Below are 13,894 nucleotides of genomic sequence, written 5' to 3' on the forward strand. Positions count from 1 at the left end.
CCATCTCTGGATGTTAAGGAGAATCCTGATTAGTTTAAACTAATCAGTGTGGCATTCTTTTGGTGACTGCTTTGTCTAGCAGTTGGCACCTGACTTAAGTTAGCCCAATAAAACTTAAAGATCTAGTTCATGCTTCAAGGAGAGATTTTCCTCACTCTTTCTTGCTAGATGTGATCAGAAAAAGCTTGCAGTCCTTATTTCCATTGGCAATCATCTTGCTACCCAGAAGATAACCAGGCTTAACATGAAGACAAACTGTGGCAAGCTTAGCACAGAACTGGAATAAATTGAAGTGTTTCATAATAATAATCAGGTAACTACTGATTTCTATCATACCTAGAGCCTGCCGTACTTTTGGACTGGAGAGTTTTGAGTTAATAAATTCCCTCATTACTTGAGCTAGTTTGAGTCAGTGGTTGCTGTTATCTAAAGTTAAAAGTATCCTAACTGATACGATATTTGACAGGGTAAAAGAAATTCAGTATAACAAGATTATGGAGTAGAAAAAGATGAAGTTGGAGAAGTAGGCAGAGGCAAAATCTTGTGTCCTTATTTCTGTTGGCAACACGCACTAAGCTCAGGGCATCCATACAGAAGGAGTTCTTCCACCAAACAGGCAGACAATACAGGATAGAAAGACAAGGCATGCTTATGCCATTTATGACATCTCCTTCTTCTAAACACCATAGCTCAGTCTGTTTAAGAACTATATTTTTAAGTCAGTGCTTATTGTGGTTTAATTAGCTCCATTTTCTCTGCAAACATCCCATATCAGAGATAAGTTATATATTTTGTGACAGTTGAGCATATGCCTTTTGAGTACAGTAGAGGGTATGGAAAAGAATATTGGAGCTGTAGATGCTGTTTAGGGATCAGAGTCAAGTCCTAAAAAACTTGAAAAAAAATGTAATAAGATATGGAGGACAGATCTAGGAGATCCTAACTTTGCAATTACACGAAGAACAGATCAAATAAAATAAAAAAAACAAAGTTTAGAAGAAAACTTTGAGCTAAAAAAATGTCAACATAATACAAAATAAATGAGGCAAGCAAGGCTAGACATTTCCTGGTTGAAATTTTTAAAACTCAAAGTTTTAAAAATAAGTCTTATGAACATCTGGCTATGTAAAACAATACTCTATTTACATTAGAGATAGTGTTGGGAGAAGAGGATAAATCAAGAAATACTATTTCATGGAAAGATATTCTGTGCTCATGGATTGGAAGAATAAATATAGTTAAAATGTGCACATTACCTAAAGCAATCTACAGATTCAATGCAATCCCAATCAGAATCCCCATGACATTCTTCAAGGAAATAGAACAAAGAATCCTAAAACTTAAATGGGACAAGAAAACACCCTGAATAGCCAAAGCAATCCTGAGGAAAAAGAACAAAGCTGGAGTTATCACACTTCCTGATTTCAAAATATACTATAAAGCTATAGTAATCAAAACAGCATAGTACTGGCAGAGAAACAGACACACAGATCAATGGAACAAAATTGAGAGCCCAGAAATAGCCTACACATCTATGGACAGCTAATTTTTGACAAAGGAGCCAAGAACATACAATGGAGAAAGGAAATTCTCTTCAATAAATGATGCTGGGAAAACTGGACAGCCACATGCAAAAGAATGAAATTAGACCATTATCTTATACTGTGCACAAAAATTAACTCAAAGTGGATTAAAACCTTGAATGTAAGATCTGAAATCATTAAACTTCTAGAAGAAAACATAGGCAGTACACTCTTTGACATTAGTCATACCAGTATGTTTTTGAATACCGTGTCTCCTCAGGTAAGGGAAACAAAAGAAAAAATAAACAAATAGGACTACATTAGACTAAAGAGCTTCTGCACAGCAAAAGAAACCATCAACAAAACAAAACCCACCAACGGGGAGAAGATATTTGCAAATCATGTATCTGATAAGGGGTTAATATCCAAAATATTACAACTCATACAACTCAACAACAACAAAAAATGAACAACCCTCTCAAAAAATGGGCAGAGGATCTGAACAGATATTTTTCCAAAGAAGATATACAGATGGCTAACAGGCACATGAAAAGACATCCACCATCACTAATTATCAGGGAAATGCAAATCAAAACTACAATGAGATATCATCTCATGCCCATACGAATGGCTGTTATTAAAAAGACCAGAAATAACAAGTGTCGGAGAGGAGGTGGAGAAAAGGGAATCCTCATACACTGCTGGTAGGAATGTAAATTGGTGCAGCCACTATGGAAGACGGTATGGAGATTTCTCAAAACATTACAAATAGAATTACCATATGATCCAGCTATTCCATTTCTGGGTATTTACCCAAAGAACATGAAAACTCTAATTCAAAAAGATACAGTCACCCCTATGTTCATTGCAGCATTATTCACAATAGCCAAGACTTGCAAGCAACTCAAGTGCCCATCAACAGATGAATGAATAAAGAAGATGTGGTATATATACAATGAAATACTACTTCACCATAAAAAGAGATGAAATCTTGCCATTTGCGATAACATGGATGGATCTTGAGAGTATTAGGCTAAGTGAAATAAGTCAGATGGAGAAATACAATTACCATATGATTTCATTCATATATGGAAGATAAACAAACAAACACATAGATCTGGAGAACAGATCGGTAGTTACCAAAGGGGAAGAGGGGAGGGGAGGGCAAAGGGGTAAAGGGGCACACATGTATGGTGACGGATGGAAACTAGACTTTTGGTGGTGAACACGATGCAGTCTATACAGAAGTCAAAATATGATGTGCACTTGAAATTTATATAATGTTATAAACCCATGTGACCTCAATAAAATAAAAACTATAAATAAATAGAAGTGGGATAAAAATAGGAAAATGATTATAAAAAAAGAAATACCATTTCATAATTAACATTAATAAGAGAAATTTAGGTACAACCTTTTAAACCCAAAGACAAATTAAAAAGATGGTTAATTTTTTCCAAATATTTAAACAAAAAAAAGCAAATAAAATATAGTATATAAAAAAGTAACATCATGAAAATAAGAAAATATTAAAGCAAAAGGAGCTTATAGAATATAAAGCAAATGTAAATAACTCCCCTAATAAAAGAGTTTCAGACTGAACTGACAAAGGAAAACACAACTATTTGCAACTTATGAGAGAGATTGAAAATAAAGTACCTTAACAGCTAAAAATATTTATGGGCAAAAATATAACATAAAAATGCAATAAAATGAAAATGCATAGGTGATCATTAACAATAATCAAAGTAGAGCTCAACAAATGAGGCAGTCATTTTGCATTGATAAAATAGTATATGGTGAATGAAAATAATATGCATGGGCCTTTACATGATATAATGAACAATGTGGCCAGGTACTGTCTACCATTTTCACACACATTAGCTAATTTAATGTTCAGAACAACACTATATATTAGACATACTTGTTATTCTCATTTTACAGATGAAACAACTGAGCACAGAGAGGTTCCGTAACTTGTTCTAGGTTCTCACCGCTAAGGGTATAACTGGGATTTGAACCAGCGTCTTTCAGACTTGAGAGCCTCTAAGACACTACACTAGTGTATCTGAAAGTTTAGTCCTTGCATTACCTGCATCAGAATGCTTACTGAAAATGCAAATTCCTGGCATCATCTCAGATATATTCTAGAGCTCTGAAATTTGCATTTTAACACATACTTCAGCTGATTCTCATGCATGCTAAAATTTGAGAACTACTACACTACATGTGCTGCCTTCAAGAAAGTGAGCGGAACACAACTGAAGTGGAAATCTTTAATTTGCCCTTTCTATTTTAGATAGATTAAGTAAAAAAAAAATAAATGAATAATTTAAATATTAATCAAGCTGTTATAACAAACTTGAAACACTACAGAGAGGGGCCAGCCCGGTGGTGCAGCAGTTAAGTTTGCATGTTCCGCCTCAGCAGCCTAGGGTTCACCAGTTCAGATCCTGGGTACAGACCTGCACACCACTTGTCAAGCCATGCTGTGGCAGGCGTTCCACATATAAAGTAGAGGAAGATGGGCATGGACGTTAGCTCAGGGCCAATCTTCCTCACAAAAATAAACAATAAAACACTACGGAGAATATCTATTACTTTCAAACATTCCTTTCACATTTGCAAAACTGATCACACATTAGCTTCTAAAAGAAAACAAATTCCAAAATGCGGAGATAATAAAGACCACATTATTTGATCACAATGTGATGAAACTAAAATTTAACAATAATTTAAAGAAAAGGACACAACCAGTTATAATTTTAAAAAATACTTTTCCAAATAACTAACCAACCAAGAAAACCTATAGCTGCAACTACAGAACTACACTGAGGATAATATATTCAAAAATGTATGAGGCTACCCACCAAAATGTCTAAAATGAGAAAGACAGAAAATAACAAGTGAGGGTACTATGCTAAGCAAAATAAGTCAGACAAAGAAAGCTGTAAGACTTAACTAGCATGTGTAAGATAAAAACAATAGCAACAACCAAACGCATAGATATAGAGCTTAGATTGCTGGTTACCAGAGGGGAAGGGGAGGGGGGAGGGCGGAAGGAGTAAAAGAGCACAGGTGTATGGTGATGGATGGTAATTAGTCTATGGGTGGTAAACATGATGTAGTCTACACAGAAATTGAAATATAATGATGTATGCCTGAAATTTATATAATGTTATAAACCAATGTTACCTCAAATAAAAAAATAAATAACAAATGTTGAAAGGATATAGAGCAAGAGGAACTCTCACTCATTGCTGGTAGGAGTGAAATGGGTGAGAGCACCTCGGAAAATGGTTTGACGGTATCTACTCAAGCTAACTATATTCATACTCTATGACACAGTAATTCCTCCCCTAGGTTTATAACTGTCATGTGTTCATATGCTCACCAGCCTCTAAATGGAAACTTCCTACATACCCAATTTAGAATGCATAAATAAATTGTGGTCTATTCATATAATATATAGTAGGAGAAAGAACAATCTGCAACTATATGAAGCAATATAGATGAGTCCTATAAATATACTGTTGCAGGAAAGGAACCACACACAAATGCATACACTGTGTATAATTTTATTTGTATAAAGTACCTATACCATTAGGTACTTGTAGTACTTATAGTACTATATACTTATAGTCAGGATAGTGGTTACTTTGGTGGTAGTAACTAGAAAGTGTCATGAGGGGGGCTCCTGGAGTGCTGGTAATGTTCTGTTTTCTTGAGCCGGAAGCTGATGACACAAGAGTGTTGAATCTGTGAAAATTCATCAAGTTGTACACTTATAATCTCTGTACTTTTCTTTATGTATATTATACCTCAATGCAAAGTTAATTTTAAAACTTTTGAGCAGAGTGACAATACTTCCAAGTTTACTTGAGACAGATTTGAGAAAAAAAATAAATAGAAATTATGCAATTAAAAAGCAAAATACTTGAACTTAGGGGCTCGATGGACAGATTCGTTATATAGCTGATAAGAGAAAACTATACATAGTGTTCCTGGAGAGCCCAAAATAAAAATGGAGGGGGGAGGCACAAACATAGATGTATAGTAGGAAGCTTTATCATATATTTAAGTGAAGTCTCAGAATATAAGGAGAAGGAAGAGGGCAGAGGGAATAATAGAAGAGACTTTGAGAATTTTCTAGAACTAATAAAAGACATCAATACACAGATTCAAGAATCTAAAGAAATCCCAAATGGAATAAATGAACATAAATCTATGCCTAGACACATAATAATGAAATTGTAGAAAACCAAAGGCAGTCCTTAATCAGTCAGAGAAAAGACAGATTACTTTCAAGGAACAATAGATAGGTAGATCTCTGACTACGCAAAGGCACTAATGGAAATCAGAAGACTGTCAAGTGAAGTCTTTCACGTGATGAAAAACTTAACTGTCCATTGTAGCATTATATACTTGGTTAAAAAAATCCTTTAAGAATAAATAAAATTGATCTGCCAGCACAAGCCTAAAAAGAGAAAAGAAAAGAAAAGAATGAAGGCAAAATAGAAAACATTTTCAGACAAACAAAATCTGAGATGGTTTGTCACGAACAGACCCATAATGTAGGTAGTGCTAGAGTGTACTTCTGTGAAGAAGGAAGATGATCCTAGATGGCGGGTCAGAGTTGAGAAAAGAACTGAAGAGCAAAGATGGTGGTAAATATCTGGATAAACATAGATAAACATTTGCAGTATAAAATAAATAAATAATCATAATAATGTCATGGGTTTAATAATTCATAGAATTAAAATATATGACAAAATAGAATATAAATCAGGAGGCAATATCAGTGGAGTTAAAGTGCTTTAAGGTCATTTTATTGTCTGGGAGAAGGATAATATAATTGATTAACATTAGAATTTAATAGGTTAAGTACGTGTATTTTAAAATCTAGGTAACCCCTAAAAATGTCTTCCAACTTCCAAGCTATTCAAAAGGGAAACAAAGAAATAATAAAAAAATAATAAAAATGTAAGAAAGGATAAAAGGGAACATAGAATAGGTGGGACAAATAAAAATTACAAATGATGTAAACTCATTTATCAGTAAATACAATAGATACAAATGAACTAAAAGACAAAGGTTGTGAGACTAGAGTAAAGAACGACATCCGACTATTGATTTAAGAAACACATTTAAAACATAAGGATCCAGAAAGTGTGAGAGTGCAGTGATGGAAAAACTTATTCTTTTTAACTAATAGACAAAAGAAAGCTAGTGCAATGATAGGGACGTGCAGAGGATACTATGGAGTCTAGAGAGGTTCAGGATACGGAGGATGGCTCATGAGCAATTACTCATCAGCCTTTCTGGAGGAAGTTATATCTGAGCTAAATCTCAAAGGATTATAAAGGAGTTAGTCAGTCAAAGTAGGTCATGCCAAGTAAAGATGATAGTTTGAGCAAAGGCACCAATGCAAGAACCAGCAAGTGTGGTTGGAGCATGAATTGTGAGGCAGGAAGTAAGACAAGAAGATGAAACCAGAGAAATAGTTGGAAACAAATCATAGAGTTTTACGTTAGTCTGAGACCCCTGGAGTCCATTCTGTAAGCAGTGGAAAACCACTTAATAGTTGACATGGGTGGGGATGGGGTGGGACAGAGGGACAGGGCCGTCTCTACATTTCAGAAGGATCAATCTAGTAGCTATCTTGAGAACAGAATGGAGTGTGACAAAACTAGAGACAAAGAAATTTGTTATGAAGATACTGTAATTATTCTGTCCAGAGAGCATGGTGACGTGAACCCAGGCAGGATTAGTGAGGATGAAAAGAAGAGAGCACACACAAGTAAAATTGTCAGGTGCTCACCAAATATTTATGAAAAGAACAAATATGATTTTCTCAAGATATGTTCCCCTAAAACATTTCATTGAATAATTCCACTTCTAGGAATTTATCCTAAGGTTAATTAGAATTCTCCACAAAAATTTTTGTAGAAGATATTCGTAATGAGTGCTGAATTACAGTTTTAGAAATATTAAAAATAACCTACAGGTCTAACAGTAGAGAAATAGTTAAATAAATTATAGTAGAGCCCTAAAGTCAAAGAGTATTTAGCATTAAAAAATCATATTTTTTAAAAAAACATTTAATTGCATGGAGAAATTCTCGAAAGATGTGTAGAAGGATATCAAAATACAAAATTTATTATAAGATGTTCCACATTTTAGAAAAAGTGTATTTTTGAATATACGTGAAAACATTTGTACAGTAGGCAGAATAATCTCCCTGCAAAGATGTCCTTACCCTAATTCTCACAACTTCTATCTGTTACCTTATGTGGCAGAAAGAACTCTGCACAAGTGATTATGTTTAAGGACCTTGAGATGGGGACACTATCCTGGATTGTCTGAGTGTGCTCAATCTAATCATGAGTCATTAAAAGCAGAGAATCTTTCCCAGCTGTGGTCAGAGGGAGCTCTATCTATGGAAGAAAGGCACAGAAAGACGCAACCTTGCTGGCTTTGAAGGTGGAGGACGGAGGAGGAGGCCATTAGCCAAGGAATGTGGGTGGCCTCTAGAGCTTGAAAACGAAAGGAAATGAATTCTCCCCAGAACCTCAGAAGGGAACACAGGCCTGTGGACACCTTTATTTCAGTGGAGACCTACATTGGGCTCCTGACCTCGAGAACTGTAAGATAATAAATTTGTGTTGTTTTAAGCCACTAAGTTTGTGGTAATTTGTTATTGCCTCAAATACAAAACTAACAACACAGTTTGGAAGAAAAGAACACCAAGAAGAGTGTAATTAGAGTGATTGTCCCTGGGTAGTGGAATTACAGGTGATTTTTACTATCATGATAATGTTTTTTTGTCTTTTCTAAATCAGCTATAATGGAAAGGAGGGGAGGAGAGAGAAGATTGTTAGTCTTCTCTAATTTTGTCTATAAAAACTTATGCACATTTGATTATTTCCTTAAGATTTCTTGAGGTGGAATTACTGAGTCAAAGTCTGCAAATATATATCTTTTTTAATGATTGGATTCTTTTTTCTCCCCAAAGTCCCAGTACATAGTTGTATATCCTAGTTGTAGGTCATTCTAGTTCTTCTATGGGGGACGCTGCCCCAGCATGGCCTGATGGCAGTGTGTAGGTCCACGCCTAGGATCCCAGTTGATGAACCCTGGGCCCCCAAAGCAGAGTGCGGGAACTTAACCACTTGGCCACAGAGCCAGCCCCAAATATTTTTAAAGTTCTTGAAATTCAATGCGAATTCTATTCAGAAAGGTTGTCTGAATTTCTACTCCTACCTAGTATTTGTCTTCACTGAAACTTTTGGTGGATTGGTTATGCTAATTCTCTTTCACTCACTTTATGAAGCTCAAGTAAATAAATTAAACAACGCTACAACACAGAGCCAAGAAACAGGAAGCAAAACTGAAATACAGGTCAGAATACTGTATTTTCAAGTTACCTTGTAACATATTTAGTTGGGGCCACTTCACCATACGGAGCACGCTCAGGGGTGCTTCTGAAGCCACTCAAAGTTCTCTTATGACTCCGGTTTAATATTACTTACTTTCTCCCTACTCTGTCGAAATTCAGAAGAGCCAGCAGCTTCTTTAAGCTTTCAGAAGAGTCTCTTCCGGAACATCCTGAAGTGCCCCTCCTTTTTAAAAAAACATTTCTTTGGAACATAACCTCCCTTCTAGGCTTTTCCCTTTCCTCACTCCATCACTCCTGTCTCTCTCGGAGATTCTCTCTGCAACAGGTTTCCAAAGAAAGTCACTAAGTACCTGAGCTTTGAATAAGTCTGTATTTCTCTAGGATTTCGCTCTTCTCTGCCTGTGGGGAGGGCACCATTCTACAGCTGGCTCCAATCAAGACACTCAGGCTGGTAAATAACTTTAAGGTATGGATTTAAGGGGGAGACAAATTTTGAAATAGAAATAAAATACAAATGATCTTTATTTGCTGCATTATCTTCCTAAAAATGATCATAAAATGAATTAAATTTTCCACAGGAACAATTATTGTTGGGGTTCAGCAACTTCACTAACGAATCAGTAGCAAAAAAAGTGAAGCTTTAAGCAATGATAGATGAGAAATATTTATGTCCTTTACACGTTTTCGAAAACATATATCATCATGTAAAGAATGCAGCTATCACTATTCTATTTAAATCAAGATGTGAAAAAATACAATATGTATTCCACATTAAATTAATAATATTTTCTTGGCTTCTGAGAATTTAGGAGACACATGGGGACATGATTTAGATAACCGAATTGTCTTTTAAAAAGCTGCCCATGCAATTTCCAACTTGATGTCTTCTTTTTCTTTTGATAAATCTCCCAACACTAAGCAGTGACATTTAAAATCATTCCTCTGACCTTAGAACTACTCTCAGAGTACTAGGTACTCAACAAATGTCTGTTGCTGTTGATGATGATGGTATTTTTCAGACCAAAAAACATTTTCAAATCTAAGGGCTGACCCACCATCTCTCTCCTTCACCCTCTCCTATCCCCCGCCCCCCCCAGCTTATTCAAAGCTACAAGTAGAGCGAGTCAAACTTGGAGTGAAGTAACGTCACCAGGAACCACTGAGTGCTGTTGTTATTTTTTTTACCAACCTCCACTGCCACAGTGGCAGAGCAGCAATTTTATTCAATGTGACTGTTTCAGTGTGACCACTCTACTGCAGAAGATTTGAGCAGCCCGCCGGGTACCCTCTGCTCTTAATCCTCTCCCAATCTCAATCCAGAAGAAACTCTTTCCCCAACATCAAACAAACAACAACAACAAAACACTAGGTAGACTAGCTTTAGCAAACAGAAAAATAGAAAATGTTTGCCATACAATCATCGTGTTGATTGATACAGTACAATGCCCAATGGTTTACAAAGGAACTTCCCATGTTCTCTCTCTTACAAAGACAGTATCTGATTGTCCTAAAGACAGTGAAAAACACTGAATAAGTAGATACATTTGAGCAGAAATAATGCCTGAACCTTTAAAGCAAAGGAAATTTGGAAGAATGAGGCAGTATGTCGTATAGCTTTGAACCCCACATTGTCGTCCTCTCAGCAGATGTCTTGATTTCTTCATTTCTATTGAATACAGATCAGCTCTCCCTCTTCTAAATTTCTCCACGTCACTCATTCAATTGTCCTTACCTACTTCACTGTCAGAAAGAAGCCCTTCTCGTTCAATCCCACTCTTCAGGACCAGCAATAATTCTCTACTTCCATTCACTCACACATTTCTTCCATCTTCAATCTCTTCCCTCTACTAGCTTATTCCCTTTAGCTTTTAAGCATGGTCAAGTCTTCCCATATCCTAAAAACCACTAAAACTCCCTTTCTCAACCCTGTGACTTTTTTTTAAAGATACTTATTCTGAAGCTAGCACTTATTAAGCTCTTACTATATTCCAGAATGTATCTCAAACTCAACTCTTCACATGAGTTATTTAATCCTCACATCTACCTTATGAGGTAGGTAATATGATTATCCTCAATTGACAGAGAAAACTGAGGCTCCTGAGTTTAAACAACTTGCCCAAAATCATGCAAGTATTTAGTGGTGGAGCTGGGACTTGGATCCATAACTGTGTGACTCCAAAGCGTAGGATCTTAACCTCTGCACCGGGCCTCCTCTCCTCTTTTTCTCTATCTTTACTTTCTCTTTCTCTCTCTTTCTCTTCCTCTGTCTCTCTCTCTCTCCCCTCCTTCCCTTGCCCCCTCCTTCCTTTCTTATCTCCCTCTCCCTCCCTTCCTTTCTTTCATTATCCCCTTTCTCAAAAGGATGTCTGGATGTTCACAGTGTCTATGCTTCCCTACCTCACTCAACTTCTGGCAATGATTTCTGCTTCCACAACTACATTACAACTATTCTATCAAATAATCTTCTAATGACCAAATTTGACCTTTCTTTTTCCCTTCTCATTTTTCCAGTCTCATCTTCTACCTTTCTATAGCATTTAACACAGACAATCATATCATTGTATTTTGGTATCCTTTTCCCTCTTGACCACAGTAACACTGCACAATCCTGGCTCTGATGTGACCTCTCCAAAAATTCAATTGTTTGTTCATTCCTTTATCTATTCATTCATTCAATAAACATGTATTGAGTATCATGTGTTAGGCCTCGTTCTATGTGCTGGGAATACCACCATGAACAAAACAAAGTCCCTGCTCTCCAAGAAATTGCATTTTGGTGAAGGGTGAGAGGCAATAAAAATTCTTTTAAAAGAGTAACATATCTAACATGTTAATTTTTTTTTAAAGGTGCGTCTGGGGAAAAGAGCATTCAGGCAGAGGAACAGCAAAAAGAAATTTTCAAGGTAGGAACAACACGGAAGCCATTGTAGCTGGAGTACAGTGAGTAGGAGGAGAGAGGTAGGTACCCTGTCACAGAGTTAGAAAGGGGCCGGGACAGGAATGGCCTTAAAAAACATGTATGGACGTTGGAGATCTGCCTGCCTGCCTCCAAGATGGTTCCCAGTGTTCTTGACTACATCTGGCAATTTCTTGACTTCATTGTCATGAGACTTTCTGAGCCAGAACCGCCCAGCTAAGCCATTCCAGAATTCCTGACCCACAGAAACTGTGTGAGGTAATAAGTGCTTATTTTAAGACACTAAGTTTTGGGCGAATTTGTTTTGCAGGAGAAGATATGTAATACCGATTTTGGTGCCAGGAGTGGAATACTATCATACTAAAACCCTAAAATATGGACAAGCTTTGAAACCAAGTAGTGAGCAGAAGCTAGAAGAATTTTGAGGTGTTAGAGAAAACCTAAAGAACACTGATGAGACTGTTAGTAGAATCCTGATGGGCTTTAAGGAAGCTGCAGATGAGGGCTGAAAAGAAAGTGGGAAAATGTTATTGGAAACTGGAGAAAAGAGGATCCTTGTTATATAGCGGTTGAAACTTTAGCAACGCTATCACGTGTGTTAATGGGGAAAGTAGACAATATGCCCGAGGAAGCAGGTGATCTAGCTATGGAGCTTTCTAGGCAGTGTTGAGAGTGCCTCCTGGTTTCTTCTTGCTGTTGATAATAAAATGTAACCAGAGAGTAGTAAGCTTAAAGAAGGACTGTTGACAAAAAGGAGCCAATCTTGAAACTTGAAAGTTGCTAAGAGAGTAAATCTTAAAAGCTCTCATCATAAGAAAATAAAAATTGTAACTATGTGAGGTGATTGATGTTAACTAAACTTATCGTTGTAATCACTTCCCAATATATACATGTATCAAATCATTATGTTGTACACCTTGGATTAATACAGTGTTAGATGTCAATTATATCTCCATAACGCTGGGAAGCAGGGGCAAGGAGCCGGTCTTGCAGATTCTGAAAATTCCCAACCTCTCCAGATGGCAGACATTGCTAAAATTAAGGAATGGCTCAGTGGCAAGGATCGAATCCAAGTCACTATCAGAAAAACAGGGTACAAAAATGAAGATCAGAGTGTGGCTGTAAAATTCTTTGTTAAGACCTCAGAAAAATGCGAAATAGTGCTTTACAGATCCATTCAGTTAAACAATAAGGCTTGTGAGAAGCTTAAGAGTGTTGTCCCTCAGCAGTCTCAGCAGAAGCCCAAGTTAGAAAAAAAGCTTATCTCAAGGAGATTTTGTCTAATGGTGTGAATTTCCAGTAAGATTCATAGTATATTCACAAAAATTTTAAAAGAATTATACTCAAAGAAATACTGCTAGCTTGTACTGAAAGGGACAGAAAAGGAGAAAATGGAAAGAGGAGTTTGGACCCCAAGATATCTAGAAGGAAGAAGCAGGTTGAGAAAACCACGCAACTTCGAACATGGACTCAGAGGGTAGAACCAAGAGCACAAGAGACGGAACCAAGGGCCATGCAGAATAATTCCTAGGCAGGAGTAGGACTTAGGCCTAATCAAGGAGCTTCTAACACTTTCTCAGCTAAATTTCAAAATTTTGTTAGACCAGTTTGCTTCATGTTTTCTCCTCTCTTGCATAAAAGGGTCTATAGTGGTTATCACAGTTATGCCTCTCCCACTGTATGTTGGGTGTGCGGAGAGCAGGTAGGTTATCTCCGTTGTTGACGGGTCTTTGGACCAAGAAGAACTGTTCTTGAGAAGCCCTCTTCTGTAGCTGTACTAGGGGAGCCTCATCCACACTAGAACATGATGTAGAGGAGGAGATACTAGATTCTGAGCTAATGCTGGAATGCTATTCAACTTTTGGGGACCTGGAGAAGAGAGAGTGTATTTCTTATACAAGAAAGTCATGAATCTTTGGTGGCCAGAGGGAGGACTTGTGGAAGCAAGCCAAGATGACCTTTAATGATTCTTGCTTCCTGATATTTATGCTCTTGTGTAGTCCCTTTACACGCTAAACAGGGCTGACCTGTGTGACCAGTAAAATAGTGCAGAAA

The sequence above is a fragment of the Equus caballus genome, chromosome X, assembly GCF_041296265.1.
Source record: "Equus caballus isolate H_3958 breed thoroughbred chromosome X, TB-T2T, whole genome shotgun sequence".
Taxonomy (NCBI): domain Eukaryota; kingdom Metazoa; phylum Chordata; class Mammalia; order Perissodactyla; family Equidae; genus Equus; species Equus caballus.